Source organism: Stigmatopora nigra, unplaced genomic scaffold (genome assembly GCF_051989575.1).
Source record: "Stigmatopora nigra isolate UIUO_SnigA unplaced genomic scaffold, RoL_Snig_1.1 HiC_scaffold_24, whole genome shotgun sequence".
In the NCBI taxonomy this organism is placed as follows: Eukaryota; Metazoa; Chordata; class Actinopteri; order Syngnathiformes; family Syngnathidae; genus Stigmatopora; species Stigmatopora nigra.
This window is the reverse complement of record NW_027551603.1, coordinates 2,456,701-2,482,219: the sequence shown is the minus strand read 5'-3', so window position 1 is coordinate 2,482,219 and position 25,519 is coordinate 2,456,701. Positions and strand designations below refer to the sequence as shown.

General features: G+C 50.9%; 100 pseudogenes; all 100 read left to right on the top strand.

The window, feature by feature from the left end:
- The first annotated feature begins 31 nt into the window (after window positions 1–31).
- Window positions 32–150, top strand: LOC144188888 (5S ribosomal RNA; annotated as a pseudogene).
- A 56-nt stretch (window positions 151–206) lies between these two features.
- On the top strand, window positions 207–325 carry LOC144183043 (5S ribosomal RNA; annotated as a pseudogene).
- Window positions 326–381: 56 nt separating this feature from the next.
- LOC144187698 (5S ribosomal RNA) lies at window positions 382–500 on the top strand (annotated as a pseudogene).
- A 56-nt stretch (window positions 501–556) lies between these two features.
- LOC144183829 (5S ribosomal RNA) lies at window positions 557–675 on the top strand (annotated as a pseudogene).
- Window positions 676–731: 56 nt separating this feature from the next.
- LOC144191536 (5S ribosomal RNA) lies at window positions 732–850 on the top strand (annotated as a pseudogene).
- A 56-nt stretch (window positions 851–906) lies between these two features.
- On the top strand, window positions 907–1,015 carry LOC144186028 (5S ribosomal RNA; annotated as a pseudogene).
- A 56-nt stretch (window positions 1,016–1,071) lies between these two features.
- LOC144187697 (5S ribosomal RNA) lies at window positions 1,072–1,190 on the top strand (annotated as a pseudogene).
- Window positions 1,191–1,246: 56 nt separating this feature from the next.
- LOC144182853 (5S ribosomal RNA) lies at window positions 1,247–1,365 on the top strand (annotated as a pseudogene).
- A 56-nt stretch (window positions 1,366–1,421) lies between these two features.
- Window positions 1,422–1,540, top strand: LOC144186842 (5S ribosomal RNA; annotated as a pseudogene).
- A 56-nt stretch (window positions 1,541–1,596) lies between these two features.
- LOC144182677 (5S ribosomal RNA) lies at window positions 1,597–1,725 on the top strand (annotated as a pseudogene).
- A 56-nt stretch (window positions 1,726–1,781) lies between these two features.
- LOC144188376 (5S ribosomal RNA) lies at window positions 1,782–1,900 on the top strand (annotated as a pseudogene).
- A 56-nt stretch (window positions 1,901–1,956) lies between these two features.
- LOC144189152 (5S ribosomal RNA) lies at window positions 1,957–2,075 on the top strand (annotated as a pseudogene).
- Window positions 2,076–2,131: 56 nt separating this feature from the next.
- Window positions 2,132–2,250, top strand: LOC144188564 (5S ribosomal RNA; annotated as a pseudogene).
- A 56-nt stretch (window positions 2,251–2,306) lies between these two features.
- LOC144189340 (5S ribosomal RNA) lies at window positions 2,307–2,425 on the top strand (annotated as a pseudogene).
- A 56-nt stretch (window positions 2,426–2,481) lies between these two features.
- Window positions 2,482–2,600, top strand: LOC144190198 (5S ribosomal RNA; annotated as a pseudogene).
- Window positions 2,601–2,656: 56 nt separating this feature from the next.
- On the top strand, window positions 2,657–2,775 carry LOC144183770 (5S ribosomal RNA; annotated as a pseudogene).
- A 56-nt stretch (window positions 2,776–2,831) lies between these two features.
- On the top strand, window positions 2,832–2,950 carry LOC144189016 (5S ribosomal RNA; annotated as a pseudogene).
- A 56-nt stretch (window positions 2,951–3,006) lies between these two features.
- LOC144188088 (5S ribosomal RNA) lies at window positions 3,007–3,125 on the top strand (annotated as a pseudogene).
- A 56-nt stretch (window positions 3,126–3,181) lies between these two features.
- On the top strand, window positions 3,182–3,300 carry LOC144181884 (5S ribosomal RNA; annotated as a pseudogene).
- A 56-nt stretch (window positions 3,301–3,356) lies between these two features.
- On the top strand, window positions 3,357–3,475 carry LOC144182404 (5S ribosomal RNA; annotated as a pseudogene).
- Window positions 3,476–3,531: 56 nt separating this feature from the next.
- LOC144187696 (5S ribosomal RNA) lies at window positions 3,532–3,650 on the top strand (annotated as a pseudogene).
- A 760-nt stretch (window positions 3,651–4,410) lies between these two features.
- On the top strand, window positions 4,411–4,539 carry LOC144183628 (5S ribosomal RNA; annotated as a pseudogene).
- A 56-nt stretch (window positions 4,540–4,595) lies between these two features.
- Window positions 4,596–4,724, top strand: LOC144186524 (5S ribosomal RNA; annotated as a pseudogene).
- A 56-nt stretch (window positions 4,725–4,780) lies between these two features.
- Window positions 4,781–4,909, top strand: LOC144185350 (5S ribosomal RNA; annotated as a pseudogene).
- Window positions 4,910–4,965: 56 nt separating this feature from the next.
- Window positions 4,966–5,094, top strand: LOC144184170 (5S ribosomal RNA; annotated as a pseudogene).
- A 56-nt stretch (window positions 5,095–5,150) lies between these two features.
- LOC144181847 (5S ribosomal RNA) lies at window positions 5,151–5,269 on the top strand (annotated as a pseudogene).
- Window positions 5,270–5,325: 56 nt separating this feature from the next.
- LOC144186536 (5S ribosomal RNA) lies at window positions 5,326–5,454 on the top strand (annotated as a pseudogene).
- A 56-nt stretch (window positions 5,455–5,510) lies between these two features.
- LOC144186658 (5S ribosomal RNA) lies at window positions 5,511–5,639 on the top strand (annotated as a pseudogene).
- Window positions 5,640–5,695: 56 nt separating this feature from the next.
- LOC144191479 (5S ribosomal RNA) lies at window positions 5,696–5,814 on the top strand (annotated as a pseudogene).
- Window positions 5,815–5,870: 56 nt separating this feature from the next.
- LOC144191183 (5S ribosomal RNA) lies at window positions 5,871–5,989 on the top strand (annotated as a pseudogene).
- Window positions 5,990–6,045: 56 nt separating this feature from the next.
- LOC144184985 (5S ribosomal RNA) lies at window positions 6,046–6,174 on the top strand (annotated as a pseudogene).
- Window positions 6,175–6,230: 56 nt separating this feature from the next.
- On the top strand, window positions 6,231–6,349 carry LOC144188887 (5S ribosomal RNA; annotated as a pseudogene).
- Window positions 6,350–6,405: 56 nt separating this feature from the next.
- Window positions 6,406–6,524, top strand: LOC144182059 (5S ribosomal RNA; annotated as a pseudogene).
- A 56-nt stretch (window positions 6,525–6,580) lies between these two features.
- Window positions 6,581–6,709, top strand: LOC144184548 (5S ribosomal RNA; annotated as a pseudogene).
- Window positions 6,710–6,765: 56 nt separating this feature from the next.
- LOC144189838 (5S ribosomal RNA) lies at window positions 6,766–6,884 on the top strand (annotated as a pseudogene).
- A 56-nt stretch (window positions 6,885–6,940) lies between these two features.
- On the top strand, window positions 6,941–7,059 carry LOC144190789 (5S ribosomal RNA; annotated as a pseudogene).
- Window positions 7,060–7,115: 56 nt separating this feature from the next.
- LOC144184309 (5S ribosomal RNA) lies at window positions 7,116–7,234 on the top strand (annotated as a pseudogene).
- Window positions 7,235–7,290: 56 nt separating this feature from the next.
- Window positions 7,291–7,429, top strand: LOC144186879 (5S ribosomal RNA; annotated as a pseudogene).
- Window positions 7,430–7,485: 56 nt separating this feature from the next.
- Window positions 7,486–7,604, top strand: LOC144184461 (5S ribosomal RNA; annotated as a pseudogene).
- A 56-nt stretch (window positions 7,605–7,660) lies between these two features.
- On the top strand, window positions 7,661–7,779 carry LOC144189216 (5S ribosomal RNA; annotated as a pseudogene).
- A 56-nt stretch (window positions 7,780–7,835) lies between these two features.
- On the top strand, window positions 7,836–7,954 carry LOC144191467 (5S ribosomal RNA; annotated as a pseudogene).
- A 56-nt stretch (window positions 7,955–8,010) lies between these two features.
- On the top strand, window positions 8,011–8,129 carry LOC144190362 (5S ribosomal RNA; annotated as a pseudogene).
- Window positions 8,130–8,185: 56 nt separating this feature from the next.
- LOC144190389 (5S ribosomal RNA) lies at window positions 8,186–8,304 on the top strand (annotated as a pseudogene).
- A 56-nt stretch (window positions 8,305–8,360) lies between these two features.
- On the top strand, window positions 8,361–8,479 carry LOC144186344 (5S ribosomal RNA; annotated as a pseudogene).
- Window positions 8,480–8,535: 56 nt separating this feature from the next.
- LOC144181761 (5S ribosomal RNA) lies at window positions 8,536–8,654 on the top strand (annotated as a pseudogene).
- Window positions 8,655–8,710: 56 nt separating this feature from the next.
- On the top strand, window positions 8,711–8,839 carry LOC144185971 (5S ribosomal RNA; annotated as a pseudogene).
- A 56-nt stretch (window positions 8,840–8,895) lies between these two features.
- Window positions 8,896–9,024, top strand: LOC144185704 (5S ribosomal RNA; annotated as a pseudogene).
- Window positions 9,025–9,080: 56 nt separating this feature from the next.
- Window positions 9,081–9,199, top strand: LOC144188290 (5S ribosomal RNA; annotated as a pseudogene).
- A 56-nt stretch (window positions 9,200–9,255) lies between these two features.
- Window positions 9,256–9,374, top strand: LOC144191386 (5S ribosomal RNA; annotated as a pseudogene).
- Window positions 9,375–9,430: 56 nt separating this feature from the next.
- On the top strand, window positions 9,431–9,559 carry LOC144184984 (5S ribosomal RNA; annotated as a pseudogene).
- Window positions 9,560–9,615: 56 nt separating this feature from the next.
- LOC144188886 (5S ribosomal RNA) lies at window positions 9,616–9,734 on the top strand (annotated as a pseudogene).
- A 56-nt stretch (window positions 9,735–9,790) lies between these two features.
- On the top strand, window positions 9,791–9,909 carry LOC144182058 (5S ribosomal RNA; annotated as a pseudogene).
- Window positions 9,910–9,965: 56 nt separating this feature from the next.
- Window positions 9,966–10,094, top strand: LOC144184547 (5S ribosomal RNA; annotated as a pseudogene).
- Window positions 10,095–10,150: 56 nt separating this feature from the next.
- On the top strand, window positions 10,151–10,269 carry LOC144191020 (5S ribosomal RNA; annotated as a pseudogene).
- Window positions 10,270–10,325: 56 nt separating this feature from the next.
- On the top strand, window positions 10,326–10,444 carry LOC144190787 (5S ribosomal RNA; annotated as a pseudogene).
- Window positions 10,445–10,500: 56 nt separating this feature from the next.
- LOC144183978 (5S ribosomal RNA) lies at window positions 10,501–10,619 on the top strand (annotated as a pseudogene).
- A 56-nt stretch (window positions 10,620–10,675) lies between these two features.
- Window positions 10,676–10,804, top strand: LOC144186177 (5S ribosomal RNA; annotated as a pseudogene).
- A 56-nt stretch (window positions 10,805–10,860) lies between these two features.
- LOC144181823 (5S ribosomal RNA) lies at window positions 10,861–10,979 on the top strand (annotated as a pseudogene).
- Window positions 10,980–11,035: 56 nt separating this feature from the next.
- LOC144191917 (5S ribosomal RNA) lies at window positions 11,036–11,154 on the top strand (annotated as a pseudogene).
- Window positions 11,155–11,210: 56 nt separating this feature from the next.
- Window positions 11,211–11,329, top strand: LOC144188042 (5S ribosomal RNA; annotated as a pseudogene).
- Window positions 11,330–11,385: 56 nt separating this feature from the next.
- On the top strand, window positions 11,386–11,504 carry LOC144191800 (5S ribosomal RNA; annotated as a pseudogene).
- Window positions 11,505–11,560: 56 nt separating this feature from the next.
- Window positions 11,561–11,679, top strand: LOC144189359 (5S ribosomal RNA; annotated as a pseudogene).
- Window positions 11,680–11,735: 56 nt separating this feature from the next.
- On the top strand, window positions 11,736–11,854 carry LOC144190687 (5S ribosomal RNA; annotated as a pseudogene).
- Window positions 11,855–15,240: 3,386 nt separating this feature from the next.
- On the top strand, window positions 15,241–15,359 carry LOC144187861 (5S ribosomal RNA; annotated as a pseudogene).
- A 56-nt stretch (window positions 15,360–15,415) lies between these two features.
- Window positions 15,416–15,534, top strand: LOC144190481 (5S ribosomal RNA; annotated as a pseudogene).
- A 56-nt stretch (window positions 15,535–15,590) lies between these two features.
- On the top strand, window positions 15,591–15,719 carry LOC144184199 (5S ribosomal RNA; annotated as a pseudogene).
- A 56-nt stretch (window positions 15,720–15,775) lies between these two features.
- LOC144190107 (5S ribosomal RNA) lies at window positions 15,776–15,894 on the top strand (annotated as a pseudogene).
- A 56-nt stretch (window positions 15,895–15,950) lies between these two features.
- On the top strand, window positions 15,951–16,069 carry LOC144187290 (5S ribosomal RNA; annotated as a pseudogene).
- A 56-nt stretch (window positions 16,070–16,125) lies between these two features.
- Window positions 16,126–16,244, top strand: LOC144188284 (5S ribosomal RNA; annotated as a pseudogene).
- A 56-nt stretch (window positions 16,245–16,300) lies between these two features.
- Window positions 16,301–16,419, top strand: LOC144191599 (5S ribosomal RNA; annotated as a pseudogene).
- Window positions 16,420–16,475: 56 nt separating this feature from the next.
- Window positions 16,476–16,594, top strand: LOC144182152 (5S ribosomal RNA; annotated as a pseudogene).
- Window positions 16,595–16,835: 241 nt separating this feature from the next.
- On the top strand, window positions 16,836–16,954 carry LOC144185616 (5S ribosomal RNA; annotated as a pseudogene).
- A 56-nt stretch (window positions 16,955–17,010) lies between these two features.
- On the top strand, window positions 17,011–17,129 carry LOC144188884 (5S ribosomal RNA; annotated as a pseudogene).
- A 56-nt stretch (window positions 17,130–17,185) lies between these two features.
- On the top strand, window positions 17,186–17,305 carry LOC144186563 (5S ribosomal RNA; annotated as a pseudogene).
- A 56-nt stretch (window positions 17,306–17,361) lies between these two features.
- Window positions 17,362–17,480, top strand: LOC144182816 (5S ribosomal RNA; annotated as a pseudogene).
- A 56-nt stretch (window positions 17,481–17,536) lies between these two features.
- On the top strand, window positions 17,537–17,655 carry LOC144190304 (5S ribosomal RNA; annotated as a pseudogene).
- A 56-nt stretch (window positions 17,656–17,711) lies between these two features.
- On the top strand, window positions 17,712–17,830 carry LOC144186114 (5S ribosomal RNA; annotated as a pseudogene).
- A 56-nt stretch (window positions 17,831–17,886) lies between these two features.
- On the top strand, window positions 17,887–18,005 carry LOC144181728 (5S ribosomal RNA; annotated as a pseudogene).
- Window positions 18,006–18,246: 241 nt separating this feature from the next.
- LOC144191532 (5S ribosomal RNA) lies at window positions 18,247–18,365 on the top strand (annotated as a pseudogene).
- A 56-nt stretch (window positions 18,366–18,421) lies between these two features.
- Window positions 18,422–18,540, top strand: LOC144191916 (5S ribosomal RNA; annotated as a pseudogene).
- A 56-nt stretch (window positions 18,541–18,596) lies between these two features.
- Window positions 18,597–18,715, top strand: LOC144191455 (5S ribosomal RNA; annotated as a pseudogene).
- Window positions 18,716–18,771: 56 nt separating this feature from the next.
- On the top strand, window positions 18,772–18,890 carry LOC144191799 (5S ribosomal RNA; annotated as a pseudogene).
- Window positions 18,891–18,946: 56 nt separating this feature from the next.
- On the top strand, window positions 18,947–19,065 carry LOC144189358 (5S ribosomal RNA; annotated as a pseudogene).
- A 56-nt stretch (window positions 19,066–19,121) lies between these two features.
- On the top strand, window positions 19,122–19,240 carry LOC144189094 (5S ribosomal RNA; annotated as a pseudogene).
- Window positions 19,241–22,666: 3,426 nt separating this feature from the next.
- LOC144185288 (5S ribosomal RNA) lies at window positions 22,667–22,795 on the top strand (annotated as a pseudogene).
- A 56-nt stretch (window positions 22,796–22,851) lies between these two features.
- LOC144182310 (5S ribosomal RNA) lies at window positions 22,852–22,980 on the top strand (annotated as a pseudogene).
- A 56-nt stretch (window positions 22,981–23,036) lies between these two features.
- LOC144183157 (5S ribosomal RNA) lies at window positions 23,037–23,165 on the top strand (annotated as a pseudogene).
- Window positions 23,166–23,221: 56 nt separating this feature from the next.
- LOC144185155 (5S ribosomal RNA) lies at window positions 23,222–23,350 on the top strand (annotated as a pseudogene).
- Window positions 23,351–23,406: 56 nt separating this feature from the next.
- Window positions 23,407–23,535, top strand: LOC144184169 (5S ribosomal RNA; annotated as a pseudogene).
- A 56-nt stretch (window positions 23,536–23,591) lies between these two features.
- LOC144191342 (5S ribosomal RNA) lies at window positions 23,592–23,710 on the top strand (annotated as a pseudogene).
- A 56-nt stretch (window positions 23,711–23,766) lies between these two features.
- Window positions 23,767–23,885, top strand: LOC144181846 (5S ribosomal RNA; annotated as a pseudogene).
- Window positions 23,886–23,941: 56 nt separating this feature from the next.
- Window positions 23,942–24,060, top strand: LOC144191672 (5S ribosomal RNA; annotated as a pseudogene).
- A 56-nt stretch (window positions 24,061–24,116) lies between these two features.
- On the top strand, window positions 24,117–24,245 carry LOC144186657 (5S ribosomal RNA; annotated as a pseudogene).
- Window positions 24,246–24,301: 56 nt separating this feature from the next.
- Window positions 24,302–24,420, top strand: LOC144187948 (5S ribosomal RNA; annotated as a pseudogene).
- A 56-nt stretch (window positions 24,421–24,476) lies between these two features.
- LOC144188161 (5S ribosomal RNA) lies at window positions 24,477–24,595 on the top strand (annotated as a pseudogene).
- A 56-nt stretch (window positions 24,596–24,651) lies between these two features.
- LOC144189776 (5S ribosomal RNA) lies at window positions 24,652–24,770 on the top strand (annotated as a pseudogene).
- Window positions 24,771–24,826: 56 nt separating this feature from the next.
- LOC144186830 (5S ribosomal RNA) lies at window positions 24,827–24,945 on the top strand (annotated as a pseudogene).
- Window positions 24,946–25,001: 56 nt separating this feature from the next.
- On the top strand, window positions 25,002–25,120 carry LOC144186819 (5S ribosomal RNA; annotated as a pseudogene).
- Window positions 25,121–25,176: 56 nt separating this feature from the next.
- LOC144185815 (5S ribosomal RNA) lies at window positions 25,177–25,305 on the top strand (annotated as a pseudogene).
- Window positions 25,306–25,361: 56 nt separating this feature from the next.
- LOC144188883 (5S ribosomal RNA) lies at window positions 25,362–25,480 on the top strand (annotated as a pseudogene).
- Window positions 25,481–25,519: the final 39 nt, after the last annotated feature.

Sequence of the window (25,519 nt, the reverse complement as noted above, 5' to 3'; positions counted from 1 at the left end):
TTCATGGGTGTCCATCTGCTAGTGCAGTACCGCTCACGGCCATACCACCCTGAAAAGGCCCGATCTCGTCCGATCTCGGCAGCCAAGCATGGTTCGGCCTGTTTAGTACCTGATTGGGAGACCGCTTGGGAATACCAGGTGCTGTGAGCATCATACCCCGCATCTTTTTCGACATTTCATGGGTGTCCATCTGCAAGTGCAGTACCGCTCACGGCCATACCACCCTGAAAAGGCCCGATCTCGCCCGATCTCGGCAGCCAAGCATGGTTCGGCCTGTTTAGTACCTGATTGGGAGACCGCTTCGGAATACCAGGTGCTGTGAGCATCATACCCCGCATCTTTTTCGACATTTCATGGGTGTCCATCTGCTAGTGCAGTACCGCTCACGGCCATACCACCCTGAAAAGGCCCGATCTCGTCCGATCTCGGAAGCCAAGCATGGTTCGGCCTGTTTAGTACCTGATTGGGAGACCGCTTGGGAATACCAGGTGCTGTGAGCATCATACCCCGCATCTTTTTCGACATTTCATGGGTGTCCATCTGCAAGTGCAGTACCGCACATGGCCATACCACCCTGAAAAGGCCCAATCTCGTCCGATCTTGGAAGCCAAGCATGGTTCGGCCTGTTTGGTACCTGATTGGGAGACCGCTTGGGAATACCAGGTGCTGTGAGCATCATACCCCGCATCTTTCTCGACATTTCATGGGTGTCCATCTGCAAGAGCAGTACCGCTCACGGCCATACCACCCTGAGAAGGCGCGATCTCGTCCGATCTCGGAAGCCAAGCATGGTTCGGCCTGTTTAGTACCTGATTGGGAGACCGCTTGGGAATACCAGGTGCTGTGAGCATCATACCCCGCATCTTTTTCGACATTTCATGGGTGTCCATCTGCAATAGCAGTACCGCTCACGGCCATACCACCCTGAAAAGGCCCGATCTCGGAAGCCAAGCATGGTTCGGCCTGGTTAGTACCTGATTGGGAGACCGCTTGGGAATACCAGGTGCTGTGAGCATCATACCCCGCATCTTTTTCGACATTTCATGGGTGTCCATCTGCTAGTGCAGTACCGCTCACGGCCATACCACCCTGAAAAGGCCCGATCTCGTCCGATCTCGGAAGCCAAGCATGGTTCGGCCTGTTTAGTACCTGATTGGGAGACCGCTTGGGAATACCAGGTGCTGTGAGCATCATACCCCGCATCTTTTTCGACATTTCATGGGTGTCCATCTGCTAGTGCAGTACCGCTCACGGCCATACCACCCTGAAAAGGTCCGATCTCGTCCGATCTCGGAAGCCAAGCATGGTTCGGCCTGTTTAGTACCTGATTGGGAGACCGCTTGGGAATACCAGGTCCTGTGAGCATCATACCCCGCATCTTTTTCGACATTTCATGGGTGTCCATCTGCTAGTGCAGTACCGCTCACGGCCATACCACCCTGAAAAGGCCCGATCTCGTCCGATCTCGGCAGCCAAGCATGGTTCGGCCTGGTTAGTACCTGATTGGGAGACCGCTTGGGAATACCAGGTGCTGTGAGCATCATACCCCGCATCTTTTTCGACATTTCATTGGTGTCCATCTGCAAGAGCAGTAGCGCTCACGGCCATACCACCCTGATAAGGCCCGATCTCGCCCGATCTCGTCCGATCTCGGCAGCCAAGCATGGTTCGGCCTGGTTAGTACCTGATTGGGAGACCGCTTGGGAATACCAGGTGCTGTGAGCATCATACCCCGCATCTTTTTCGACATTTCATGGGTGTCCATCTGCAAGAAGAGTACCGCTCACGGCCATACCACCCTGATAAGGCCCGATCTCGTCTGATCTCGGCAGCCAAGCATGGTTCGGCCTGGTTAGTACCTGATTGGGAGACCGCTTGGGAATACCAGGTGCTGTGAGCATCATACCCCGCATCTTTTTCGACATTTCATGGGTGTCCATCTGCTAGTGCAGTACCGCTCACGGCCATACCACCCTGAAAAGGCCCGATTTCGTCCGATCTTGGAAGCCAAGCATGGTTCGGCCTGGTTAGTACCTGGTTGGGAGACCGCTTGGGAATACCAGGTGCTGTGAGCATCATACCCCGCATCTTTTTCGACATTTCATGGGTGTCCATCTGCTAGTGCAGTACCGCTCACGGCCATACCACCCTGAAAAGGACCGATCTCGTCCGATCTCGGAAGCCAAGCAAGGTTCGGCCTGGTTAGTACCTGATTGGGAGACCGCTTGGGAATACCAGGTGCTGTGAGCATCATACCCCGTATCTTTTTCGACATTTCATGGGTGTCCATCTGCAAGAGAAGTACCGCTCACGGCCATACCACCCTGAAAAGGCCTGATCTCGTCCGATCTCGGAAGCCAAGCATGGTTTGGCCTGGTTAGTACCTGATTGGGAGACTGCTTGGGAATACCAGGTGCTGTGAGCATCATACCCCGCATCTTTTTCGACATTTCATGGGTGTCCATCTGCAAGAGCAGTACCGCTCACGGCCATACCACCCTGAAAAGGCCCGATCTCGTCCGATCTAGGAAGCCAAGCATGGTTCGGCCTGGTTAGTACCTGATTGGGAGACCGCTTGGGAATACCAGGTGCTGTGAGCATCATACCCCGCATCTTTTTCGACATTTCATGGGTGTCCATCTGCTAGTGCAGTACCGCTCACGGCCATACCACCCTGAAAAGGCCCGATCTCGCCCGATCTCGGAAGCCAAGCATGGTTCGGCCTGTTTAGTACCTGATTGGGAGACCGCTTGGGAATACCAGGGGCTGTGTGCATCATACCCCGCATCTTTTTCGACATTTCATGGGTGTCCATCTGCTAGTGCAGTACCGCTCACGGCCATACCACCCTGAAAAGGCCCGATCTCGTCCGATCTCGGAAGCCAAGCAAGGTTCGGCCTGGTTAGTACCTGATTGGGAGACCGCTTGGGAATACCAGGTGCTGTGAGCATCATACCCCGCATCTTTTTCGACATTTCATGGGTGTCCATCTGCAAGAGAAGTACCGCTCACGGCCATACCACCCTGAAAAGGCCCGATCTCGTCCGATCTCGGAAGCCAAGCATGGTTTGGCCTGGTTAGTACCTGATTGGGAGACCACTTGGGAATACCAGGTGCTGTGAGCATCATACCCCGCATCTTTTTCGACATTTCATGGGTGTCCATCTGCAAGAGCAGTACCGCTCACGGCCATACCACCCTGAAAAGGCCCGATCTCGTCCGATCTAGGAAGCCAAGCATGGTTTGGCCTGGTTAGTACCTGATTGGGAGACCGCTTGGGAATACCAGGTGCTGTGAGGATCATACCCCGCATCTTTTTCGACATTTCATGGGTGTCCATCTGCTAGTGCAGTACCGCTCACGGCCATACCACCCTGAAAAGGCCCGATCACGCCCGATCTCGGAAGCCAAGCATGGTTCGGCCTGTTTAGTACCTGATTGGGAGACCGCTTGGGAATACCAGGTGCTGTGTGCATCATACCCCGCATCTTTTTCGACATTTCATGGGTGTCCATCTGCTAGTGCAGTACCGCTCACGGCCATACCACCCTGAAAAGGCCCGATCTCGTCCGATCTCGGAAGCCAAGCATGGTTCGGCCTGTTTAGTACCTGATTGGGAGACCGCTTGGGAATACCAGGTGCTGTGAGCATCATACCCCGCATCTTTTTCGACATTTCATGGGTGTCTGTTGGGTTTGTTCTGTTTTACTATTATAATAGTTATATTAATTCATTTCTTTATTAAATCATTCTCTTTCTTTTCTCTGTATTAATTCATTACTTTGTTAAATCATTCTCTTTCTGTTTTTCAAAAGTGTTGAGGTCACACCAAGTCATCTTTAACCTGGACAGCCTGTTCCAGGATGGTTATACAAACAATCCACCCAATCTGGGTCCTTGAGATTTGGTGGGCCCTTGGTGACGAGGACAGGGCTATTCGGACAATAACAAGAATATTGTGATCGTTATGTAACCGTACACTTCGGGTTTTTCTGTATGTAACGATTATATGATTATGATTATATTATATGATTCTTAGGTCAAGGAGGTTGTATAATTACTCTAATCTACATGTAGTTAGGTCTAGTCCCTGTTTTTGTTATTAGTAAAATACTTTGATTGTTATTGTAGTCCCAGATGTTGTTTTTACTCATACGTGATGGAATGATCAACAACTCTGTAACTTGTGACCATAAGAATGGGACGAAAACGTCTATTCGAGGAGACGTTCGGAAGTTGTAAGGTGACACTTGCTGTAACGCTCCCCTCCGGAGGCTTTTATCTGTTGTATCCATTTCTATTTAATTAAATGTCAATAATTGAATAAGATGTCTTCCTGCAGTTATTGATAATTACGGACGAAGGTAATTATTAAAGAACCTGACAGTGTTCATCTGCAAGAGCAGTACCGCTCACGGCCATACCACCCTGATAAGGCCCGATCTCGCCCGATCTCGTCCGACCTCGGCAGCCAAGCATGGTTCGGCCTGGTTAGTACCTGATTGGGAGACCGCTTGGGAATACCAGGTGCTGTGAGCATCATACCCCGCATTTTTTTCGACATTTCATGGGTGTCCATCTGCAAGAGCAGTACCGCTCACTGCCATACCACCCTGAAAAGGCCCGATCTCGCCCGATCTTGTCCGAACTCGGCAGCCAAGCATGGTTCGGCCTGGTTAGTACCTGATTGGGAGACCGCTTGAGAATACCAGGTGCTGTGAGCATCATACCCCGCATCTTTTTCGACATTTCATGGGTGTCCATCTGCAAGAGCAGTACCGCTCACGGCCATACCGCCCTGATAAGGCCCGATCTCGCCCGATCTCGTCCGATCTCGGCAGCCAAGCATGGTTCGGCCTGGTTAATACCTGATTGGGAGACCGCTTGGGAATACCAGGTGCTGTGAGCATCATACCCCGCATCTTTTTCGACATTTCATGGGTGTCCATCTGCAAGAGCAGTACCGCTCACGGCCATACCACCCTGAAAAGGCCCAATCTCGCCCGATCTCGTCCGATCTCGGCAGCCAAGCAGGGTTCAGCCTGTTTAGTACCTGATTGGGAGACCGCTTGGGAATACCAGGTGCTGTGAGCATCTTGCCCCGCATCTTTTTCGACATTTCATGGGTGTCCATCTGCACAAGCAGTACCGCTCACGGCCATACCACCCTGAAAAGGCCCGATCTCGCCCGATCTAGGAAGCCAAGCATGGTTTGGCCTGGTTAGTACCTGATTGGGAGACCGCTTGGGAATACCAGGTGCTGTGAGCATCATGCCCCGCATCTTTTTCGACATTTCATGGGTGTCCATCTGCTAGTGCAGTACCGCTCACGGCCATACCACCCTGAAAAGGCCCGATCTCGTCCGATCTCGTCCGATCTCGGAAGCCAAGCATGGATCGGCCTGTTTAGTACCTAATTGGGAGACCGCTTGTGAATACCAGGTGCTGTGAGCATCATACCCCGCATCTTTTTCGACATTTCATGGGTGTCCATCTGCTAGTGCAGTACCGCTCACGGCCATACCACCCTGAAAAGGCCCGATCTCGTCCGATCTCGCCCGATCTCGGCAGCCAAGCATGATTCGGCCTGTTTAGTACCTGATTGGGAGACCGCTTGGGAATACCAGGTGCTGTGAGCATCATACCCCGCATCTTTTTCGACATTTCATGGGTGTCCATCTGCAAGAGCAGTACCGCTCACGGCCATACCACCCTGAAAAGGCCCGATCTCGTCCGATCTCGGAAGCCAAGCATGGTTCGGCCTGGTTAGTACCTGATTGGGAGACCGCTTGGGAATACCAGGTGCTGTGAGCATCTTGCCCCGCATCTTTTTCGACATTTCATGGGTGTCCATCTGCTAGTGCAGTACCGCTCACGGCCATACCACCCTGAAAAGGCCCGATCTCGTCTGATCTCGGAAGCCAAGCATGGTTCGGCCTGTTTAGTGCCTGATTGGGAGACCGCTTGGGAATACCAGGTGCTGTGAGCATCATACCCTGCATCTTTTTCGACATTTCATAAGTGTCCATCTGCAAGAGCAGTACCGCTCACTGCCATACCACCCTGAAAAGGCCCGATCTCGTCCGATCTCGTCCGATCTCGGCAGCCAAGCATGGTTCGGCCTGGTTAGTACCTGATTGGGAGACCGCTTGGGAATACCAGGTGCTGTGAGCATCATACCCCGCATCTTTTTCGACATTTCATGGGTGTCCATCTGCTAGTGCAGTACCGCTCACGGCCATACCACCCTGAAAAGGCCCGATCTCGTCCGATCTCGGCAGCCAAGCATGGTTCGGCCTGTTTAGTACCTGATTGGGAGACCGCTTGGGAATACCAGGTGCTGTGAGCATCATACCCCGCATCTTTTTCGACATTTCATGGGTGTCCATCTGCTAGTGCAGTACCGCTCACGGCCATACCACCCTGAAAAGGCCCGATCTCGTCTGATCTCGGAAGCCAAGCATGGTTCAGCCTGGTTAGTACCTGATTGGGAGACCGCTTGGAAATACCTGGTGCTGTGAGCATCATACCCCGCATCTTTTTCGACATTTCATGGGTGTCCATCTGCTAGTGCAGTACCGCTCACGGCCATACCACCCTGAAAAGGCCCGATCTCGTCCGATCTCGTCCGATCTCGGCAGCCAAGCATGGTTCGGCCTGTTTAGTACCTGATTGGGAGACCGCTTGGGAATACCAGGTGCTGTGAGCATCATACCTCGCATCTTTTTCGACATTTCATGGGTGTCCATCTGCAAGGGCAGTACCGCTCACGGCCATACCACCCTGAAAAGGCCCGATCTTGTCCGATCTCGGAAGCCAAGCATGGATCGGCCTGGTTAGTACCTGATTGGGAGACCGCTTGGGAATACCAGGTGCTGTGAGCATCATACCCCGCATCTTTTTCGACATTTCATGGGTGTCCATCTGCTAGTGCAGTACCGCTCACGGCCATACCACCCTGAAAAGGCCCGATCTCGTCCGATCTCGGAAGCCAAGCATGGTTCAGCCTGTTTAGTACCTGATTGGGAGACCGCTTGGGAATACCAGGTGCTGTGAGCATCATACCCCGCATCTTTTTCGACATTTCATGGGTGTCCATCTGCGAAAGCAGTACCGCTCACGGCCATACCACCCTGAAAAGGCCCGATCTCGTCCGATCTCGGAAGCCAAGCATGGTTCGGCCTGGTTAGTACCTGATTGGGAGACCGCTCGGGAATACCAGGTGCTGTGAGCATCATACCCCGCATCTTTTTCGACATTTCATGGGTGTCCATCTGCAAGAGCAGTACCGCTCACGGCCATACCACCCTGATAAGGCCCGATCTCGCCCGATCTCGCCCGATCTCGTCCGACCTCGGCAGCCAAGCATGGTTCGGCCTGGTTAGTACCTGATTGGGAGACCGCTTGGGAATACCAGGTGCTGTGAACATCATACCCCGCATCTTTTTCGACATTTCATGGGTGTCCATCTGCAAGTGCGGTACCGCTCATGGCCATACCACCCTGAAAAGACCCCATCTCGCCCGATCTCGGAAGCCAAGCATGGTTCGGCCTGTTTAGTACCTGATTGGGAGACCGCTTGGGAATACCAGGTGCTGTGAGCATCATACCCCGCATCTTTTTCGACATTTCATGGGTGTCTATCTGCTAGTGCAGTACCGCTCACGGCCATACCACCCTGAAAAGGCTCGATCTCGTCCGATCTCGGAAGCCAAGCATGGTTCGGCCTGTTTAGTACCTGATTGGGAGACCGCTTGGGAATACCAGGTGCTGTGAGCATCATACCCCGCATCTTTTTCGACATTTCATGGGTGTCCATCTGCTAGTGCAATACCGCTCACGGCCATACCACCCTGAAAAGGCCCGATCTCGTCCGATCTCGGAAGCCAAGCATGGTTCGGCCTGGTTAGTACCTGATTGGGAGACCGCTTGGGAATACCAGGTGCTGTGAGCATCAAACCCCGCATCTTTTTCGACATTTCATGGGTGTCCATCTGCTATTGCAGTGCCGCTCACGGCCATACCACCCTGAAAAGGCCCGATCTCGTCCGATCTCGGCAGCCAAGCATGGTTCGGCCTGTTTAGTACCTGATTGGGAGACCGCTTCGGAATACCAGGTGCCGTGAGCATCATACCCCGCATCTTTTTCGACATTTCATGGGTGTCCCTCTGCAAGAGCAATACCGCTTACGGCCATACAACCCTGAAAAGGCCCGATCTCGTCCGATCTCGGAAGCCAAGCATGGTTCGGCCTGTTTAGTACCTGATTGGGAGACCGCTTGGGAATACCAGGTGCTGTGAGAACCACACCCCGCATCTTTTTCGACATTTCATGGGTGTCCATCTGCAAGTGCAGTACCGCTCACGGCCATACCACCCTGAAAAGGCCCGATCTCGCCCGATCTCGGAAGCCAAGCATGATTCAGCCTGGTTAGTACCTGATTGGGAGACCGCTTGGGAATACCAGGTGCTGTGATTATCATACCCCGCATCTTTTTCGAAATTTCATGGGTGTCCATCTGCAGGGGCAGTACCGCTCACGGCCATACCACCCTGAAAAGGCCCGATCTCGTCCGACCTCGAAAGCCAAGCATGGTTCAGCCTGGTTAGTACCTGATTGGGAGACCGCTTGGGAATACCAGGTGCTGTGAGCATCATACCCCGCATCTTTTTCGACATTTCATGGGTGTCCATCTGCAAGAGCAGTACCGCTGACAGCCATACCACCCTGAAAAGGCCCGTTCTCGTCCGATCTCGTCCGATCTCGGCAGCCAAGCATGGTTCGGCCTGGTTAGTACCTGATTGGGAGACCGCTTGGGAATACCAGGTGCTGTGAGCATCATACCCCGCATCTTTTTCGGCATTTCATGGGTGTCCATCTGCTAAAGCAGTACCGCTCACGGCCATATCACCCTGAAAAGGCCCGATCTCGCCCGATCTCGTCCGATCTCGGCAGCCAAGCATGGTTCGGCCTGGTTAGTACCTGATTGGGAGACCGCTTGGGAATACCAGGTGCTGTGAGAACCATGCCCCGCATCTTTTTCGACATTTCATGGGTGTCCATCTGCAAGAGCAGTTTCGCTTACGGCCATACCACCCTGAAAAGGCCCGATCTCATCCGATCTCGGAAGACAAGCATGGTTCGGCCTGTTTAGTACCTGATTGGGAGACCGCTTGGGAATACCAGGTGCTGTGAGCATCATACCTCGCATCTTTTTCGACATTTCATGGGTGTCCATCTGCATGAACAGTACTGCTCACAGCCATACCACCCTGAAAAGGCCCGATCTCGTCTGATCTCGGAAGCCAAGCATGGTTCGGCCTGTTTAGTGCCTGATTGGGAGACCGCTTGGGAATACCAGGTGCTGTGAGCATCATACCCTGCATCTTTTTCGACATTTCATAAGTGTCCATCTGCAAGAGCAGTACCGCTCACTGCCATACCACCCTGAAAAGGCCCGATCTCGTCCGATCTCGTCCGATCTCGGCAGCCAAGCATGGTTCGGCCTGGTTAGTACCTGATTGGGAGACCGCTTGGGAATACCAGGTGCTGTGAGCATCATACCCCGCATCTTTTTCGACATTTCATGGGTGTCCATCTGCTAGTGCAGTACCGCTCACGGCCATACCACCCTGAAAAGGCCCGATCTCGTCCGATCTCGGCAGCCAAGCATGGTTCGGCCTGTTTAGTACCTGATTGGGAGACCGCTTGGGAATACCAGGTGCTGTGAGCATCATACCCCGCATCTTTTTCGACATTTCATGGGTGTCCATCTGCTAGTGCAGTACCGCTCACGGCCATACCACCCTGAAAAGGCCCGATCTCGTCTGATCTCGGAAGCCAAGCATGGTTCAGCCTGGTTAGTACCTGATTGGGAGACCGCTTGGAAATACCTGGTGCTGTGAGCATCATACCCCGCATCTTTTTCGACATTTCATGGGTGTCCATCTGCTAGTGCAGTACCGCTCACGGCCATACCACCCTGAAAAGGCCCGATCTCGTCCGATCTCGTCCGATCTCGGCAGCCAAGCATGGTTCGGCCTGTTTAGTACCTGATTGGGAGACCGCTTGGGAATACCAGGTGCTGTGAGCATCATACCTCGCATCTTTTTCGACATTTCATGGGTGTCCATCTGCAAGGGCAGTACCGCTCACGGCCATACCACCCTGAAAAGGCCCGATCTTGTCTGATCTCGGAAGCCAAGCATGGATCGGCCTGGTTAGTACCTCATTGGGAGACCGCTTGGGAATACCAGGTGCTGTGAGCATCATACCCCGCATCTTTTTCGACATTTCATGGGTGTCCATCTGCTAGTGCAGTACCGCTCACGGCCATACCACCCTGAAAAGGCCCGATCTCGTCCGATCTCGGAAGCCAAGCATGGTTCAGCCTGTTTAGTACCTGATTGGGAGACCGCTTGGGAATACCAGGTGCTGTGAGCATCATACCCCGCATCTTTTTCGACATTTCATGGGTGTCCATCTGCAAAAGCAGTACCGCTCACGGCCATACCACCCTGAAAAGGCCCGATCTCGTCCGATCTCGGAAGCCAAGCATGGTTCGGCCTGTTTAGGACCTGATTGGGAGACTGCTTGGGAATACCAGGTGCTGTGAGCATCATACCCCGCATCTTTTTTGACATTTCATGGGTGTCCATCTGCAAGAGCAGTACCGCTCACGGCCATACCACCCTGATAAGGCCCGATCTCGCCTGATCTCGTCCGATCTCGGCAGCCAAGCATGGTTCGGCCTGGTTAGTACCTGATTGGGAGACCGCTTGGGAATACCAGGTGCGGTGAGCATCATACCCCGCATCTTTTTCGACATTTCATGGGTGTCCATCTGCTAGTGCAGTACCGCTCACGGCCATACCTCCCTGAAAAGGCCCGATCTCGTCCGATCTCGGAAGCCAAGCATGGTTCGGCCTGGTTAGTACCTGATTGGGAGTCCGCTTGGGAATACCAGGTGCTGTGTACATCATACCCCGCATCTTTTTCGACATTTCATGGGTGTCCATCTGCTAGTGCAGTACCGCTCACGGCCATACCACCCTGAAAAGGCCCGATCTCGTCCGATCTCGGAAGCCAAGCATGGTTAGACTTGTTTAGTACCAGATTGGGAGACCGCTTGGGAATACCGGGTGCTGTGAGAACCATGCCCCGCATCTTTTTCGACATTTCATGGGTGTCCATCTGCTAGTGCAGTACCGCTCACGGCCATACCACCCTGAAAAGGCCCGATCTCGCCCGATCTCGGAAGCCAAGCATGGTTTGGCCTGGTTAGTACCTGATTGGGAGACCGCTTGGGAATACCAGGTGCTGTGAGCATCATACCCCGCATCTTTTTCGACATTTCATGGGTGTCCATCTGCAAGGGCAGTACTGCTCACGGCCATACCACCCTGAAAAGGCCAGATCTCGTCCGATCTCGGAAGCCAAGCATGGTTCGGCCTGTTTAGTACCTGATTGGGAGACCGCTTGGGAATACCAGGTGCTGTGAGTATCATACCCCGCATCTTTTTCGACATTTCATGGGTGTCCATCTGCAAAAGCAGTACCGCTCACGGCCATACCACCCTGAAAAGGCCCGATCTCGTCCGATCTCGTAAGCCAAGCATGGTTCGGCCTGGTTAGTACCTGATTGGGAGACCGCTTGGGAATACCAGGTGCTGTGAGCATCATACCCCGCATCTTTTTCGACATTTCATGGGTGTCCATCTGCAAGAGCAGTACCGCTCACGGCCATACCACCCTGAAAAGGCCCGATCGCGCTCGATCTCGGAAGCCAAGCATGGTACGGCCTGGTTAGTACCTGATTGGGAGACCGCTTGGGAATACCAGGTGCTGTGAGCATCATACCCCGCATCTTTTTCGACATTTCATGGGTGATCTATCTGAAATCCAGATCAAATTCTGGATTTCAGATAGATCAAATGTCATCATGCACCTTTTACCAAGACTGGACCTATAGTAGGACTTAGATGGAGAGCTATCTTAAAAAGAACATGTCCTCATTACTTGGGGGAGAAACAAAGGATCCAAAATCACTCAGAGCTGTCAGGAGTGGTTGGATTGCCTTTCCTGGCATGACGTCACGATAACTATCAGCTGTCACTAATTACGTGATTAGATTATTTTTGGTATTTAAGCATTATGATTTTCTGTGGACGCGGTTGGATCGACTGGTTAAGTTCTGGTTTCGTTTCCTGTTAATCCTCGTAGTAATTGCTGTTTCCATTGACGCCACGCCGCATGTTCAGTTCGTTTGTAATGAGTGGTCAAGCCAAGTTGTTTAAGTTATGTTACCCCGTTTATTAAATCAACCAACAAGAGCTACAGATCTGCCTCACCTTTCCAATTACTTCGGCGACTCTGCATCTGGGTTCAACTTACCCTACGATCGCGTCGCACTACGCGGTGAAATCGTAACAGCACGATCCAACCATTATGGACCCAGCGGAGCGCCACCCACGCTCGCGCCGACGCACTCGGCGACGCAAACCATCCACCTCGAAGACACCGGACTGCTTGGAATGTATAAGAAACCCCTCAGAATCGTTTAGGAATTTTGTAATGGACACACCGTGGTGCGGGGCTCTCAGGCACATCATTTCTAGAGATGAGCCACAGCTGGTAGAAGAGTTAGAGCCGCAGCGTACTCATACGCCCCACCACTGCTATGCACGTCGCCCTGGGAAGCCTTTACCGTTTCATCATGATGCCCAGGTGCGTACAACCACCAGAGAGCGCCCAAGTTATCTTATGCCTATGCCCAGAGGAATTGATTCACCATGGAGGGAGCCTGAAGATTCTGGTGAGGAGGACACCCGTTGAGGAAGTTCCCCACGGCCAGCAGCGTGGCCAGGATCTTCTTGAAGGTCCGGTTGCCGGCCAGCTGCTCCATGCCCAACTTCAGGTCAAACAGGGGCTCGGCGATCTCCTGCTCGAGTGCCTCATAGTTGAGTTTGAAAGACCACAGCTGCAGGCGGGGGGTCAAGGCGCTGACGGAAGCCAGGCCCGAGAGGAATTCCTCGGCCGTCCCCAGGGGAACGTCGGGATTGGCCGAGCGAGCCTCGCGGATCTTCTGCTTCTCCTCCTCTGTGGGCGTCATGCTCAGGATCTTCTCCACACCCTCCTTGTTGATGGCAAAGTCGTCAAAGTTGAGGATGGCGCTCTTGATGACGTGAACGGCGGGCAGGACCGTCATCCCGATGTTGATGGTGGTGCTCCGCTTGGAGTCCAGAACCAGGATCTCGGACTTTTTGCTCTCTGGCGCTTTCTTGGCCCATGGCGTCTCTTTGGCCCTGGACTCAAAGAGGTGCTCCAGCTTCCCCATGTCCACTTGGACCTTGTCCAGTGACGCCAAAAATAATCTAATCACGTAATTAGTGACAGCTGATAGTTATCGTGACGTCATGCCAGGAAAGGCAATCCAACCACTCCTGACAAGAGCATCAAATAAAGACAATTTGTCGGTCTTTCGGGAACAGATGTTCTTGAAAAATAACCCTTTCGCTATGATTTCTAGAATTTTACTGACATAATGCAAGTGCATTCGCAGCTAGCCCTCAGAGATAAAATGAGTTGGATTTCCATCTCCAACAATACCAGCCGTTATGTTATTTGAGGTTCTTGATCTGAATGAATTAAATGACCTCCGGTATGCAGTACAACTGTAGAGCAATTACTTTAAATTATGTTCATTCTTTTGTCCCCCGCCTGGTGCCCGTAGATAGCTGGGATAGGCCTTAGCACCCCCCGTGACCCTTGTGAGGATAAGTGGTTGAGAGAATGAATGAATGAAAGAATACTAAACAATGTCTTTCACATGACGATCAATTATACTAAACAATTACTATTAGTTTAAGCATGTGAAACTATGATAAAATATGATTTGGATTTTACAGCATGTTTTCGTAACCTGTTTTATGTTTATTTATATAAACAATAGACACCTTGTAAAGCATTGCTGTTGCTTCACATGTATTTCTTAGGGGCCTAACATTCAACCACATCTAAGCAGCAGTACTTGTAGACTTGCATTCTGTGAAGCGCAAAGTGTCCTTCTGTTCTAAAGAGACAGAACAGCAAGAAAAGGACTCTGTGCAACCTTCTTTACTCTGTAACAGCGGGATGATGCTTTTTGTGTAGAAAGGATGGAGTACAAAGTGTAAGCGAATGAGTGGAAAGTACTGCAGACAATGTATGACTGTTTTTTTCTATTTTTTTTCCGTGTAGTTGAGGAGTGTAGTTTGCAAGTTCCAGCATGCCAGTACTATTGAATGCTGGGTATTTTGCTGAGCCTTCTTTAAAAATTAATAGAATAGTCAGTCATTTTCTTCTTAAAAAAATAAAAATAAAATACTTGTGGTTGCTAGAGTTATACAGTAAAAAAGGGGTGTGTGCATGTGGTGGTGGAGCAATATAATTTTAGTTTCAGTGTAATGAAAAATCTACAATAGTGTTCCAATAAATTGGTGGTTATTGAAGTGCTATACCAATTGAATGTAATTTCTGGTAAAATTCTGTAGCTCCAGTGTTTAACCATAAATCCTATGTGATTTTTGTTTTACAGTATAAAATGTGAAAACACTTATAAATCCCATTTAAATTCAGTGAATTCATTTAGTTGTGCTGCCACTACACCATTGCACCCAATCGGTTAGTCTTTAATTGAATCTGATTACCAGTCGATTTGAATTGAATGACTTGACCCCGCTGAGATATTTTCTCTAAAAGAATAATGGAGTTGCTTATTTGACTATTTAGTATTGTTATTTTGTTATCTTTTTGCATTTGGTGCTTTTTTTAAACATCTACTACTTTACATTATAATTGCTTGATCTGAGGCAGTTGGGTTGTAAAGGTTTAAATCAAAATTCAAAGTACGGTAATACACATATATACACACGATGCAACAGATGTGCAGTCCATTTACAGCGTCCAGAAGTAAAACAACATGTGAAAATTGAGTGTATAGAGTGCAAAAAGTCTTACTGCAATCAAGCTGACTTTACTCCTTTGTTATTATTGCTGACTCAAAGACAAATACCAATTTGGCCTGAAATGCACAAAAGTAAAACATAGCTGTATATATTCCTGCCTTTTCCCCCCTCTTTTATAACCTGAATATTCCAACTGACTTTGAATAATGTCAAATCCCAATTGATTTGGGTAGCAGGTGTAGAAGGTCGAATTAATACTTTAGCTCATGGGTGTCCATCTGCTAGTGCAGTACCGCTCACGGCCATACCACCCTGAAAAGGCCCGATCTCGTCCGATCTTGGAAGCCAAGCATGGTTCGGCCTGGTTAGTACCGGGTTGGGAGACCGTTTGGGAATACCAGGTGCTGTGAGCATCATACCCCGCATCTTTTTCGACATTTCATGGGTGTCCATCTGCAAAAGCAGTACCGCTCACGGCCATACCACCCTGAAAAGGCCCGATCTCGTCCGATCTCGGAAGCCAAGCATTGTTCGGCCTGTTTAGTACCTGATTGGGAGACCGCTTGGGAATACCAGGTGCTGTGAGCATCAGACCCCGCATCTTTTTCGACATTTCATGGGTGTCCATCTGCAAGAGCAGTACCGCTCACGGCCATACCACCCTGATAAGGCCCGATCTCGCCTGATCTCGTCCGATCTCGGCAGCCAAGCATGGTTCGGCCTGGTTAGTACCTGATTGGGAGACCGCTTGGGAATACCAGGTGCTGTGAGCATCATACCCCGCATCTTTTTCGACATTTCATGGGTGTCCATCTGCAAAAGCAGTACCGCTCACGGACATACCACCCTGAAAAGGCCCGATCTCGTCCGATCTCGGCAGCCAAGCATGGTTCGGCCTGGTTAGTACCTGATTGGGAGACCGCTTGGGAATACCAGGTGCTGTGAGCATCATACCCCGCATCTTTTTCGACATTTCATGGGTGTCCATCTGCATGAGCAGTACCGCTCACGGCCATACCACCCTGAAAAGGCCCGATCCCGTCCGATCTCGGAAGCCAAGCGTGGTTCGGCCTGTTTAGTACCTGATTGGGAGACCGCTTGGGAATACCAGGTGCTGTGAGCATCTTGCCCCGCATCTTTTTCGACATTTCATGGGTGTCCACCTGCAAGAGCAGTACCGCTCACGGCCATACCACCCTGAAAAGGCCCGATCTCGTCCGATCTCGGAAGCCAAGCATGGTTCGGCCTGTTTAGTACCTGTTTGGGAGACCGCTTGGGAATACCAGGTGCTGTGAGCATCATACCCTGCATCTTTTTCGACATTTCCTGGGTGTCCATCTGCAAAGGCAGTACCGCTAACGGCCATACCACCCTGAAAAGGCCCGATCTCGTCCGATCTCGGAAGCCAAGCATGGTTTGGCCTGGTTAGTATCTGATTGGGAGACCGCTGGGGAATACCAGGTGCTGTGAGCATCATACCCCGCATCTTTTTCGACATTTCATGGGTGTCCATCTGCAAGAGCAGTACCGCTCACGGCCATACCACCCTGCAAAGGCCCGACCTCGTCAGATCTCGGCAGCCAAGCATGGTTTGGCCTGGTTAGTACCTGATTGGGAGACTGCTTGGGAATACCAGGTGCTGTGAGCATCATACCCCGCATCTTTTTCGACATTTCATGGGTGTCCATCTGCAAGAGCAGTACCGCTCACGGCCATATCACCCTGAAAAGGCCCGATCTCGTCCGATCTCGTCCGATCTCGGAAGCCAAGCATGGTTCGGCCTAGTTAGTATCTGATTGGGAGACCGCTTGGGAATACCAGGTGCTGTGAGAACCATGCCCCGCATCTTTTTCGACATTTCATGGGTGTCCATCTGCAAGAGCAGTACCGCTCAAGGCCATATCACCCTGTAAAGGCCCGATCTCGTCCGATCTCGGAAGCCAAGCATAGTTCGGCCTGTTTAGTACCTGATTGGGAGACCGCTTGGGAATACCAGGTGCTGTGAGCATCATACCCGGCATCTTTTTCGACATTTCATGGGTGTCCATCTGCAAGAGCAGTACCGCTCACGGCCATACCACCCTGAAAAGGCCCGATCTCGTCCGATCTCGGCAGCCAAGCATGGTTCGGCCTGTTTAGTACCTGATTGGGAGACCGCTTGGGAATACCAGGTGCTGTGAGCATCATACCCCGCATCTTTTTCGACATTTCATGGGTGTCCATCTGCAAGAGCAGTACCGCTCATGGCTATACCACCCTAAAAAAGGCCCGATCTCGTCCGATCTCGGAAGCCAAGCATGGTTCGGCCTGTTTAGTACCTGATTGGGAAACTGCTTGGGAATACCAGGTGCTGTGAGCATCATACCCCGCATCTTTTTCGACATTTCATGGGTGTCCATCTGCTAGTGCAGTACCGCTCACGGCCATACCACCCTGAAAAGGCCCGATCTCGTCCGATCTCGGAAGCCAAGCATGGTTCGGCCTGTTTAGTACCTGATTGGGAGACCGCTTGGGAATACCAGGTGCTTTAAGCATCATACCCCGCATCTTTTTCGACATTTCATGGGTGTCCATCTGCTAGTGCAGTACCGCTCACGGCCATACCACCCTGAAAAGGCCCGATCTCGTCCGATCTCGGAAGCCAAGCATGATTCGGCCTGTTTAGTACCTGATTGGGAGACCGCTTGGGAATACCAGGTGCTGTGAGCATCATACCCCGCATCTTTTTTGACATTTCATGGGTGTCCATCTGCAAGGGCAGTACCGCTCACGGCCATACCACCCTGAAAAGGCCCGATCTCGTCCGATCTAGGCAGCCAAGCATGGTTCAGCCTGGTTAGTACCTGATTGGCAGACCGCTTGGGAATACCAGGTGCTGTGAGCATCATACCCAGCATCTTTTTCGACATTTCATGGGTGTCCATCTGCTAGTGCAGTACCGCTCACGGCCATACCACGCTGAAAAGGCCCGATCTCGTCCGATCTCGGAAGCCAAGCATGGTTCGGCCTGTTTAGTACCTGATTGGGAGACTGCTTGGGAATACCAGGTGCTGTGAGCATCATACCCCGCATCTTTTTTGACATTTCATGGGTGTCCATCTGCAAGAGCAGTACCGCTCACGGCCATACCACCCTGATAAGGCCCGATCTCGCCTGATCTCGACCGATCACGGCAGCCAAGCATGGTTCGGCCTGGTTAGTACCTGATTGGGAGACCGCTTGGGAATACCAGGTGCGGTGAGCATCATACCCCGCATCTTTTTCGACATTTCATGGGTGTCCATCTGCTAGTGCAGTACCGCTCACGGCCATACCTCCCTGAAAAGGCCCGATCTCGTCCGATCTCGGAAGCCAAGCATGGTTCGGCCTGGTTAGTACCTGAGTGGGAGTCCGCTTGGGAATACCAGGTGCTGTGTACATCATACCCCGCATCTTTTTCGACATTTCATGGGTGTCCATCTGCTAGTGCAGTACCGCTCACGGCCATACCACCCTGAAAAGGCCCGATCTCGTCCGATCTCGGAAGCCAAGCATGGTTAGACTTGTTTAGTACCAGATTGGGAGACCGCTTGGGAATACCGGGTGCTGTGAGAACCATGCCCCGCATCTTTTTCGACATTTCATGGGTGTCCATCTGCTAGTGCAGTACCGCTCACGGCCATACCACCCTGAAAAGGCCCGATCTCGTCCGATCTCGGAAGCCAAGCATGGTTCGGCCTGGTTAGTACCTGATTGGGAGACCGCTTGGGAATACCAGGTGCTGTGAGCATCATACCCCGCATCTTTTTCGACATTTCATGGGTGTCCATCTGCAAGGGCAGTACTGCTCACGGCCATACCACCCTGAAAAGGCCAGATCTCGTCCGATCTCGGAAGCCAAGCATGGTTCGGCCTGTTTAGTACCTGATTGGGAGACCGCTTGGGAATACCAGGTGCTGTGAGTATCATACCCCGCATCTTTTTCGACATTTCATGGGTGTCCATCTGCAAAAGCAGTACCGCTCACGGCCATACCACCCTGAAAAGGCCCGATCTCGTCCGATCTCGTAAGCCAAGCATGGTTCGGCCTGGTTAGTACCTGATTGGGAGACCGCTTGGGAATACCAGGTGCTGTGAGCATCATGCCCCGCATCTTTTTCGACATTTCATGGGTGTCCATCTGCAAGAGCAGTACCGCTCACGGCCATACCACCCTGAAAAGGCCCGATCTCGTTCGATCTCGAAAGCCAAGCATGGTACGGCCTGGTTAGTACCTGATTGGGAGACCGCTTGGGAATACCAGGTGCTGTGAGCATCATACCCCGCATCTTTTTCGACATTTCATGGGTGATCTATCTGAAATCCAGATCAAATTCTGGATTTCAGATAGATCAGTTGTCATCATGCACCTTTTACCAAGACTGGACCTATAGTAGGACTTAGATGGAGAGCTATCTTAAAAAGAACATGTCCTCATTACTTGGGGGAGAAACAAAGGATCCAAAATCACTCAGAGCTGTCAGGAGTGGTTGGATTGCCTTTCCTGGCATGACGTCACGATAACTATCAGCTGTCACTAATTACGTGATTAGATTATTTTTGGTATTTAAGCATTATGATTTTCTGTGGACGCGGTTGGATCGACTGGTTAAGTTCTGGTTTCGTTTCCTGTTAATCCTCGTAGTAATTGCTGTTTCCATTGACGCCACGCCGCATGTTCAGTTCGTTTGTAATGAGTGGTCAAGCCAAGTTGTTTAAGTTATGTTACCCCGTTTATTAAATCAACCAACAAGAGCTACAGATCTGCCTCACCTTTCCAATTACTTCGGCGACTCTGCATCTGGGTTCAACTTACCCTACGATCGCGTCGCACTACGCGGCGAAATCGTAACAGCACGATCCAACCATTATGGACCCAGCGGAGCGCCACCCACGCTCGCGCCGACGCACTCGGCGACGCAAACCATCCACCTCGAAGACACCGGACTGCTTGGAATGTATAAGAAACCCCTCAGAATCGTTTAGGAATTTTGTAATGGACACACCGTGGTGCGGGGCTCTCAGGCACATCATTTCTAGAGATGAGCCACAGCTGGTAGAAGAGTTAGAGCCGCAGCGTACTCATACGCCCCACCACTGCTATGCACGTCGCCCTGGGAAGCCTTTACCGTTTCATCATGATGCCCAGGTGCGTACAACCACCAGAGAGCGCCCAAGTTATCTTATGCCTATGCCCAGAGGAATTGATTCACCATGGAGGGAGCCTGAAGATTCTGGTGAGGAGGACACCCGTTGAGGAAGTTCCCCACGGCCAGCAGCGTGGCCAGGATCTTCTTGAAGGTCCGGTTGCCGGCCAGCTGCTCCATGCCCAACTTCAGGTCAAACAGGGGCTCGGCGATCTCCTGCTCGAGTGCCTCATAGTTGAGTTTGAAAGACCACAGCTGCAGGCGGGGGGTCAAGGCGCTGACGGAAGCCAGGCCCGAGAGGAATTCCTCGGCCGTCCCCAGGGGAACGTCGGGATTGGCCGAGCGAGCCTCGCGGATCTTCTGCTTCTCCTCCTCTGTGGGCGTCATGCTCAGGATCTTCTCCACACCCTCCTTGTTGATGGCAAAGTCGTCAAAGTTGAGGATGGCGCTCTTGATGACGTGAACGGCGGGCAGGACCGTCATCCCGATGTTGATGGCGGTGCTCCGCTTGGAGTCCAGAACCAGGATCTCGGACTTTTTGCTCTCTGGCGCTTTCTTGGCCCATGGCGTCTCTTTGGCCCTGGACTCAAAGAGGTGCTCCAGCTTCCCCATGTCCACTTGGACCTTGTCCAGTGACGCCAAAAATAATCTAATCACGTAATTAGTGACAGCTGATAGTTATCGTGACGTCATGCCAGGAAAGGCAATCCAACCACTCCTGACAAGAGCATCAAATAAAGACAATTTGTCGGTCTTTCGGGAACAGATGTTCTTGAAAAATAACCCTTTCGCTATGATTTCTAGAATTTTACTGACATAATGCAAGTGCATTCGCAGCTAGCCCTCAGAGATAAAATGAGTTGGATTTCCATCTCCAACAATACCAGCCGTTATGTTATTTGAGGTTCTTGATCTGAATGAATTAAATGACCTCCGGTATGCAGTACAACTGTAGAGCAATTACTTTAAATTATGTTCATTCTTTTGTCCCCCGCCTGGTGCCCGTAGATAGCTGGGATAGGCCTTAGCACCCCCCGTGACCCTTGTGAGGATAAGCGGTTGAGAGAATGAATGAATGAAAGAATACTAAACAATGTCATTCACATGACGATCAATTATACTAAACAATTACTATTAGTTTAAGCATGTGAAACTATGATAAAATATGATTTGGATTTTACAGCATGTTTTCGTAACCTGTTTTATGTTTATTTATATAAACAATAGACACCTTGTAAAGCATTGCTGTTGCTTCACATGTATTTCTTAGGGGCCTAACATTCAACCACATCTAAGCAGCAGTGCTTGTAGACTTGCATTCTGTGAAGCGCAAAGTGTCCTTCTGTTCTAAAGAGACAGAACAGCAAGAAAAGGACTCTGTGCAACCTTCTTTACTCTGTAACAGCGGGATGATGCTTTTTGTGTAGAACGGATGGAGTACAAAGTGTAAGCGAGTGAGTGGAAAGTACTGCAGACAATGTATGACTGTTTTTTTCTATTTTTTTTCCGTGCAGTTGAGGAGTGTAGTTTGCAAAATCCAGCATGCCAGTACTATTGAATGCTGGGTATTTTGCTGAGCCTTCTTTAAAAATTACTTCTCTTATCATGTAAAAGTAGTGATATCTGAACAGACAGAAGAATAGTCAGTCATTTTCTTCTTAAAAAAATAAAAATAAAATACTTGTGGTTGCTAGAGTTATACAGTAAAAAAGGGGTGTGTGCATGTGGTGGTGGAGCAATATAATTTTAGTTTCAGTGTAATGAAAAATCTACAATAGTGTTCCAATAAATTGGTGGTTATTGAAGTGCTATACCAATTGAATGTAATTTCTGGTAAAATTCTGTAGCTCCAGTGTTTAACCATAAATCCTATGTGATTTTTGTTTTACAGTATAAAATGTGAAAACACTTATAAATCCCATTTAAATTCAGTGAATTCATTTAGTTGTGCTGCCACTACAACATTGCACCCAATCGGTTAGTCTTTAATTGAATCTGATTACCAGTCGATTTGAATTGAATGACTTGACCCCGCTGAGATATTTTCTCTAAAAGAATAATGGAGTTGCTTATTTGACTATTTAGTATTGTTATTTTGTTATCTTTTTGCATTTGGTGCTTTTTTTAAACATCTACTACTTTACATTATAATTGCTTGATCTGAGGCAGTTGGGTTGTAAAGGTTTAAATCAAAATTCAAAGTACGGTAATACACATATATACACACGATGCAACAGATGTGCAGTCCATTTGCAGCGTCCAGAAGTAAAACAACATGTGAAAATTGAGTGTATAGAGTGCAAAAAGTCTTACTGCAATCAAGCTGACTTTACTCCTTTGTTATTATTGCTGACTCAAAGACAAATACCAATTTGGCCTGAAATGCACAAAAGTAAAACATAGCTGTATATATTCCTGCCTTTTCCCCCCTCTTTTATAACCTGAATATTCCAACTGACTTTGAATAATGTCAAATCCCAATTGATTTGGGTAGCAGGTGTAGAAGGTCGAATTAATACTTAAGCTCATGGGTGTCCATCTGCAAGAGCAGTACCGCTCAAGGCCATACCACCCTGAAAAGGCCCGATCTCGCCCGATCTCGTCCGATCTCGGCAGCCAAGCATGGTTCGGCCTGGTTAGTACCTGATTGGGAGACCGCTTGGGAATACCAGGTGCTGTGAGCATCATACCCCGCATCTTTTTCGACATTTCATGGGTGTCCATCTGCAAGAGCAGTATCGCTCACGGCCATACAACCCTGATAAGGCCCGATCTCGCCCGATCTCGTCCGATCTCGGCAGCAAAGCATGGTTCGGCCTGGTTAGTACCTGATTGGGAGACCGCTTGGGAATACCAGGTGCTGTGAGCATCATACCCCGCATTTTTTTCGACATTTCATGGGTGTCCATCTGCAAGAGCAGTACCGCTCACGGCCATACCACCCTGAAAAGGCCCGATCTCGCCCGATCTCGTCCGAACTCGGCAGCCAAGCATGGTTCGGCCTGGTTAGTACCTGATTGGGAGACCGCTTGAGAATACCAGGTGCTGTGAGCATCATACCCCGCATCTTTTTCGACATTTCATGGGTGTCCATCTGCAAGAGCAGTACCGCTCACGGCCATACCACCCTGATAAGGCCCGATCTCGCCCGATCTCGTCCGATCTCGGCAGCCAAGCATGGTTCGGCCTGGTTAATACCTGATTGGGAGACCGCTTGGGAATACCAGGTGCTGTGAGCATCATACCCCGCATCTTTTTCGACATTTCATGGGTGTCCATCTGCAAGAGCAGTACCGCTCACGGCCATACCACCCTGAAAAGGCCCAATCTCGCCCGATCTCGTCCGATCTCGGCAGCCAAGCAGGGTTCAGCCTGTTTAGTACCTGATTGGGAGACCGCTTGGGAATACCAGGTGCTGTGAGCATCTTGCCCCGCATCTTTTTCGACATTTCATGGGTGCCCATCTGCAAGAGCAGTACCGCTCACGGCCATACCACCCTGAAAAGGCCCAATCTCCTCCGATCTCGGAAGCCAAGCATGGTTCGGCCTGGTTAGTACCTGATTGGGGGACCGCTTGGGAATACCAGGTGCTGTGAGCATCATACCCCGCATCTTTTTCGACATTTCATGGGTGTCCATCTGCAAAAGCACTACCGCTCACGGCCATACCACCCTGAAAAGGCCCGATCTCGCCCGATCTAGGAAGCCAAGCATGGTTTGGCCTGGTTAGTACCTGATTGGGAGACCGCTTGGGAATACCAGGTGCTGTGAGCATCATACCCCGCATCTTTTTCGACATTTCATGGGTGTCCATCTGCTAGTGCAGTACCGCTCACGGCCATACCACCCTGAAAAGGCCCGATCTCGTCCGATCTCGGAAGCCAAGCATGGATCGGCCTGTTTAGTACCTAATTGGGAGACCGCTTGTGAATACCAGGTGCTGTGAGCATCATACCCCGCATCTTTTTCGACATTTCATGGGTGTCCATCTGCTAGTGCAGTACCGCTCACGGCCATACCACCCTGAAAAGGCCCGATCTCGTCCGATCTCGCCCGATCTCGGCAGCCAAGCATGATTCGGCCTGTTTAGTACCTGATTGGGAGACCGCTTGGGAATACCAGGTGCTGTGAGCATCATACCCCGCATCTTTTTCGACATTTCATGGGTGGCCATCTGCAAGAGCAGTACCGCTCACGGCCATACCACCCTGAAAAGGCCCGATTTCGTCCGATCTCGGAAGCCAAGCATGGTTCGGCCTGGTTAGTACCTGATTGGGAGACCGCTTGGGAATACCAGGTGCTGTGAGCATCTTGCCCCGCATCTTTTTCGACATTTCATGGGTGTCCATCTGCTAGTGCAGTACCGCTCACGGCCATACCACCCTGAAAAGGCCCGATCTCGTCTGATCTCGGAAGCCAAGCATGGTTCGGCCTGTTTAGTACCTGATTGGGAGACCGCTTGGGAATACCAGGTGCTGTGAGCATCATACCCTGCATCTTTTTCGACATTTCATAAGTGTCCATCTGCAAGAGCAGTACCGCTCACGGCCATACCACCCTGAAAAGGCCCGATCTCGTCCGATCTCGGAAGCCAAGCATGGTTCGGCCTGTTTAGTACGTGATTGGGAGACCGCTTGGGAATACCAGGTGCTGTGAGCATCATACCCCGCATCTTTTTCGACATTTCATGGGTGTCCATCTGCTAGTGCAGTACCGCTCACGGCCATACCACCCTGAAAAGGCCCGATCTCGTCCGATCTCGGCAGCCAAGCATGGTTCGGCCTGGTTAGTACCTGATTGGGAGACCGCTTGGGAATACCAGGTGCTGTGAGCATCATACCCCGCATCTTTTTCGACATTTCATGGGTGTCCATCTGCTAGTGCAGTACCGCTCACGGCCATACCACCCTGAAAAGGCCCGATCTCGTCCGATCTCGGCAGCCAAGCATGGTTCGGCCTGGTTAGTACCTGATTGGGAGACCGCTTGGGAATACCAGGTGCTGTGAGCATCATACCCCGCATCTTTTTCGACATTTCATGGGTGTCCATCTGCAAGAGCAGTACCGCTCACAGCCATACCACCCTGATAAGGCCCGATCTCGCCCGGTCTCGTCCGATCTCAGAAGTCAAGCATGGTTCGGCCTGGTTAGTACCTGGTTGGGAGACCGCTTGGGAATACCAGGTGCTGTGTGCATCATACCCCGCATCTTTTTCGACATTTCATGGGTGTCCATCTGCTAGTGCAGTACCGCTCACGGCCATACCACCCTGAAAAGGCCCGATCTCGTCCGATCTCGGCAGCCAAGCATGGTTCGGCCTGTTTAGTACCTGATTGGGAGACCGCTTGGGAATACCAGGTGCTGTGAGCATCATACCCCGCATCTTTTTCGACATTTCAAGGGTGTCCA